This window comes from Arachis ipaensis, chromosome B03 (assembly GCF_000816755.2).
Source record: "Arachis ipaensis cultivar K30076 chromosome B03, Araip1.1, whole genome shotgun sequence".
Lineage (NCBI taxonomy): Eukaryota > Viridiplantae > Streptophyta > Magnoliopsida > Fabales > Fabaceae > Arachis > Arachis ipaensis.
The window spans coordinates 38,927,088-38,933,154 of record NC_029787.2 but is presented as its reverse complement, the minus strand read 5'-3'; positions in this window follow the sequence as shown (position 1 = coordinate 38,933,154).

Below are 6,067 nucleotides of genomic sequence, written 5' to 3'. Positions count from 1 at the left end.
AATTATTGATAAAAAAATTAATCAATCTTACAAAATTAAATATCAAAAACCAAAATAAAAATTTTTTTTATTAAAAACTTCATTGTGTTTCGAAAAAATTATTGAAATAGATATTAAAGTATATAACATAGAAAAAATTTGTCATATACACAGATATACTCAAACAAATACTTTCATTACATTTGTGTTATGTTAATTATCAAAATTCAATATTAGATTATATGAAACTAATTATATCATACTGTGAAATCACTTTATCTGAATTGTTTAAGTTATTAAGTGCATAGATATATATCTAATAAAAAGAGAAAAAGAGAGAAAAAAAAATGACTAAAAAGGACACATATTTTTTCGATCACTTTGATAAAAATTGGTTTAAATATATTTGTGTATACCTAATTTTTCTGTAATAATAAATCAGTTATTACCTTGAAATTTTTAATTAACCTTACAAAAATATTTTTAAAAAACTCCTAAAAGTGCCAAAAAATACATCTGAATTAAGCATGTTTATATCACCAGGATGGCTTACCTTGTAATCCATGGTAACGGCTATAAATTATAAATAAGACACCAGAGTATTCTTATATTGCGGCTATATATATACAACTTATAATAAAACAATATGAACAATTTTTTATTTGCTGCCGTTGTTTTTTTAGGAGAATCTGACTATATTTATACACTAGCTCATTTTATAGTACAAACTCCCTTCTATCCTAACTCCTAAGTCGGTTGATGAATATCAAAGTCTGGAAAAGCATCTCAGGTCGCGGAGAGTGTGTTAACGTATCAATGTATCATATATAATGTAATACAAATTGTGATTATTTATTTTAATTTCCTTCATATGGATTCACCCTGCTTACAGCTCCTGTTATGCGAAAAAAAGAGGTTACAGTCTCCGTAACTGTGCCTGAGACAAATCTTTATTTTTTTTGAATTTAAAATGAGTAATCATTAACAATTAATTTAATTAATTATTATTTAATTTTAATTTTTTTTATTTTAATTTTAATACATATTTTTTATTCAGTTTCAATCCTTGTCTTTTATATTTCTTTTTCTTTTTTGTATCACATAATACATGTGAATAGTTTTTACATGAAATCTTTTAGTTACAACTTATATATCTTGTAAATTTTGATGATTTTTCTTATATTTTTCTGTCCACTTTTTGAATTTTAGTTTATGCCTTAAGCCTTTCATTTCGGTTATATAAATTTAAAAATTTAATTTTATTTATTGAATTTTAATAATTATAGGGACAAGTAGGGACGAGACGGGTACCCACAGGGACAAGTTAGAGTTCAACTTTTTACTACTCGCGGATAAGAGCGAGACGGATTTTATGCAGATTATTGTAGGACGGGACGGAATCAGGTAGAGCAAAAATCCGTCCCTATCCGCTCCAATGCCACTCCTAATTAAAAACCAGCGAGTTTTCAGCATATTTAATTTAAGTGGAGTCAATTCATCCTTATTTCAATATTTATTTTCTTACTTCTTAAAAAGGTTGAATTTGAGATGTTATAATAAAACAAAAGTTTAAATACATTTTTAGTCCCTCATAAAATACTGTTTTTAAGATTTTTTTTTTGTTTTAATTTAGATCCAATAAATTAAAAAATTGTGCACTTTAGTCTATTTTGTTAGTTTGGTATTATGTCAATTACTAATATAATATGTTAAATATTAGTGTGAGAGATCAATTCATTTCATAAAATAAAATAATACTAAAAGATGAGATTCAAATAAACATTTTTAAAATTTTGTTGGATCAAAATATAAAATAGTATGTTTAGTAAACGAAATTTTAGCCAACGTACAATGCAGTGGTCCTTTTCCATAGTCAAATGATACAATCCCTCTTTTCATCATCTAGAACAGCGAATGGAAACCCCTTTCCGTACCAGGAAACAAAAATTGATTAGAAAAAGTCTAGGATTAACAATTTTATTAAATTCTGGCTAGCATATAATTAACATATAACTAATAAATCTCACACCAATCTTATACCATTAAAATCATTATTAATGACTATTTGATAACTATAAATTACAAAAATTAATGGTCCCTAACATTCCTCAATTGACTAAATAGCTACTCAGCTAGCCGGCTGTACAATTAAATTCCGAGTAAGACAAATCTTATTACGTTAGTTGTGTCTAATGTCTATATATATGGCAGATTATTAATTGGCAATAATGAAATACTAAATTATTTCGTACGACATGTTAATCCAATATACGAATATCTTTGTTATCATTTTTAATTGTACAAATTACAATTTTTTTAAAAAAGAATTTTTTTATTTTAAACTAAATTTATAAACTCATAATTGCACGATATGTATCAATTAAAACTTGTTTCATGTAATTAAAACTTTCAAAAACTGTAATACAATATTTTGCTTTTATTTATTCATCTTATTAGGATATTCATACATATAGAATTCATGAGGTAGTTGAAACTTGAAACCATGTCTTAATTAATTCTGGGTTCAGGCGGTTTATTTTTTCCTCCAAAATGTAGAGTTTTGAATAAAAGAAAAACTTTGAATTGTGGCACAATAAAGCATGACTCCAGTAGTGGCGGTTACTTTTCTTTTTTCTTGTATGAAAATTAAAAGGTAAAATATTTTTTTTGTCTTTAAAATTTGGTAAAAATTTTAAAAATATCTATAAGTTTTATTTTGTTTTAATTTTATCTTAAAAATTTTCGATTTACATTAAATATATCTCTAACGGCTAATTTTTTAAAAAATTTAAGACCAATTCAACAACAATAATTTCATAAGAATAATTCTCAATACAAATAAATTAAGCATAATTTTCATACATTATTGTTAGATTAGTCTTAAATTTTTTAAAAATTTAGCCGTCGAAAGTATATTTGATGCAAATAAAAAAATTTTAGAATAAAATTAAAACATAATAAAACTTAAAAATATTTTTAAAATTTTTGTCAAAATTAAAGAACAAAAAATATACATTATAAAAAATATACTTCAGGGACAAAGAAGTGGTGGGTGGTTGTTGTTTTCTTTTTTCCATTAATGGTGGGGTTTGAGTCAAATTGTAATTCTTCAATTAATTTACGTTTTAATTAGTACGTGAAAAACGAGGAGCATATGCAGTTTTTTATAAATAAAAATAGAAAACTAATTTTTTAATTAGTGAGCATGAATTAATTTTAGTATGTAAGTTTATAGTTTCCCGACGAATTAAATAATCTTATTTTAGTTGTGCGCTATGTCAGTAGTAGATGCCAAGAGATATCATTGCATTAAAGTTTAAACACAGTTTTGCTATAACCACCACTAAATGTCAACGAAAGTGGAAGCAATGTTTCATGATTATTAGAATTTAGAAAACCATAGTTATCGTTCGTGCTCTCAATATCCATTTAATTAATGGAAATATACATGATACTAAGCCGTACATGCGTTATTGATGCGGCAGAAATATTATGTCGATTGAAAAATAGAAACAAAAGCAAAGTTGTACAAATCTTCTAATAATAATAATATATATTTTCCGAATAAATAATAATTATTATTAATTTAACTTTTTAAGTCATGTCAAAATTACTACAATAATTAAATAAAAAAAATGACAAAGAAATCTTTGACGTTTTAATCCACATACATTTAAATTCTTAAAAATTTAAAAATATATTTAAATTTTTGATCTTTTTAAAATTCGGACACATTGATTTCTACTGTATTTTCAAATTCTTATAAAATTAAATGTCCACAAATCAAAACATCAAAAATCAATTTGTCATTTTTTTATAAATAAATTTCAAAGGATGTGATCACCTTAACTAGATAGCTAGGATTCATCAATTTAGACAACACAATTTTTTAGCATATTTTTAAAAGAAGACTTTGATCACCTTAAATAGTATTCTATAAATTAAGATAATTTTTTAAAATTCGTCACAATTACTATTTTTTTGTCATATTTTTAATAATTACGTGATCACTATTTTTGATATTTTTTCCAAAACAAAAAGTTTAACTCTCCAGATATTTATAAAGTATAAATTGAAAGATGGATATGATACTTTTAGAAAAAAAATTAGTGATTGTATTAAATGGCCTCAAGAATTCACACATTTTTTCACACATCTTTCACTCCGTCACTTAGGACAATATTTATAGTTATTGGTTATTTTTGTAAAATTACGAAGATATTTAATGCTACTTTTACACAGCGAAAATTGAATTCTATCTAGTGGGTACATCCAATCTCAAACCTATCTTAGGTCAAGTGGATTCATATATACTTGATCAACATACTTCCTAAATACTATTTTTCTTGTCTGCGGTGCTTTCACGTACTTATCGCTATGTTTATTTATAAAGATGGAATAGTAAAACAAGAATAGAGATACAAAATTATATTTAATAGAGGGGATATAGATAAAAATAATATGTTTAGAGACATTAAATTAATATATTTTATATTTATTTTAACAGAAAAGATACAGAAATATTAATAAAGGATATAATTTATTTTTTATTTTTTTATTTTTTTATTAATTTTTTATAATTATATTTTTATTATTATATTTTTTATCTCAAATTTTTAAATAAAAAAATGAGAATAAATTAAATTTTTATAATTTGTTCTAATTTATCACCAAACAAAATATAAAAACACAAAATTTTATGTTTTTTCTATTCTTTATATCTTGTTATCAATATCTTATCTTATTCTATTCTCGTAAACAAACACAGCCTATTTGATGCTTTTGCTAATCTTATATAAGGCACTACTAACTATATTTAATCTCTCTTGAACTACATGATTCAAAATATGAGCACTATATCTAATATGAAAAAAAAAAATCTCTATTACACAACAAATCATCTTACAATACTAATTGTTCAAGTAAAAGAAGATTTTTTTTTTGGTGATATCGTATCCAATATGGGGAGACTCCATTTTATAAAAGCAAGCATTTTGCTATTTAAGTTCTATTTATTATCAATAAAATGTACCGTCAAACATTATAAATTCTAGTAACATCAACATCAATAACAATAGTATTTCTACAATAGTATTTCACTTCAGGATTTAAGATTAAATGTAATTTTCTAATCCATTTGTACTCCTCAAAATTATATGAAAGATCATGCTCAACAATAGCCATTGAAATGTTTTCCAAATACGCCTATGGACAATCTGCCTAGGTCTCAACTTCCCAGTATGATCTATTATCATTACAGCAACATCTTGATACTTGTGTTTTGAGGGTTATTTGAAACTGAATTGTTTTAGGTTTAAAAGTGAGATTCAAATGTTTATGGGTGGCTTATCCAACGTCTTCTCCAATGAGGATGAATCTGTTCGAGTTGTCTATGAGCAGAGGTGGTGATGGTACCTGCAAGGGATTTTGATAATTAAGTTAGCATGAGTTTTAGGCAGATATTTAGTAAATTGAGTTTGAAAAAAACCTGAAGATGTCAAGGCATTTATAAGTGTAGATGTAGAATCAATAACCACCTTTTAGAGTTTGTTCCACCTTTGATGTTGGATAGTTATTCCCTTTTATTAGGGAGGTTGTTGAGATCTCCTTTCTAGATTAATAGGAGGTATTGAGGGAGTTAGTTACTTATTTGGATAAGTAGAGCTAAGTCCACATCGTCGTGCCTGACCTCTATTAAAGTTGGACAAGTATTGATCTAGATAATATTCGTAGATTTAACTTTATTTACTTTGGGTCTGACTGTGTATTGGACCAGAATATGAACACTTAGAATAAGAGTTTTTTGTACATCAACCAATATGACAATTACGATTCGTTCCGCCTATGTTAGAACCACCAATCATATACTCTTTTTCATAATATTACAAGTAGCCTTTCTTTTCCATCTTTTATACCAATTTTAGAGAAATATTTTCAATAAGTAGAAGTTAAGATTTTAACCCTTTCAATAGGCTTCTCATTTTGTGTAGTAGAATCAATCCCTTCCATAACATCTAAAATTTTATCTAAGATTTTCAATTCACACCCATAAAAATTCTATTAGTACAATGAACAAATTAAGCTTAAT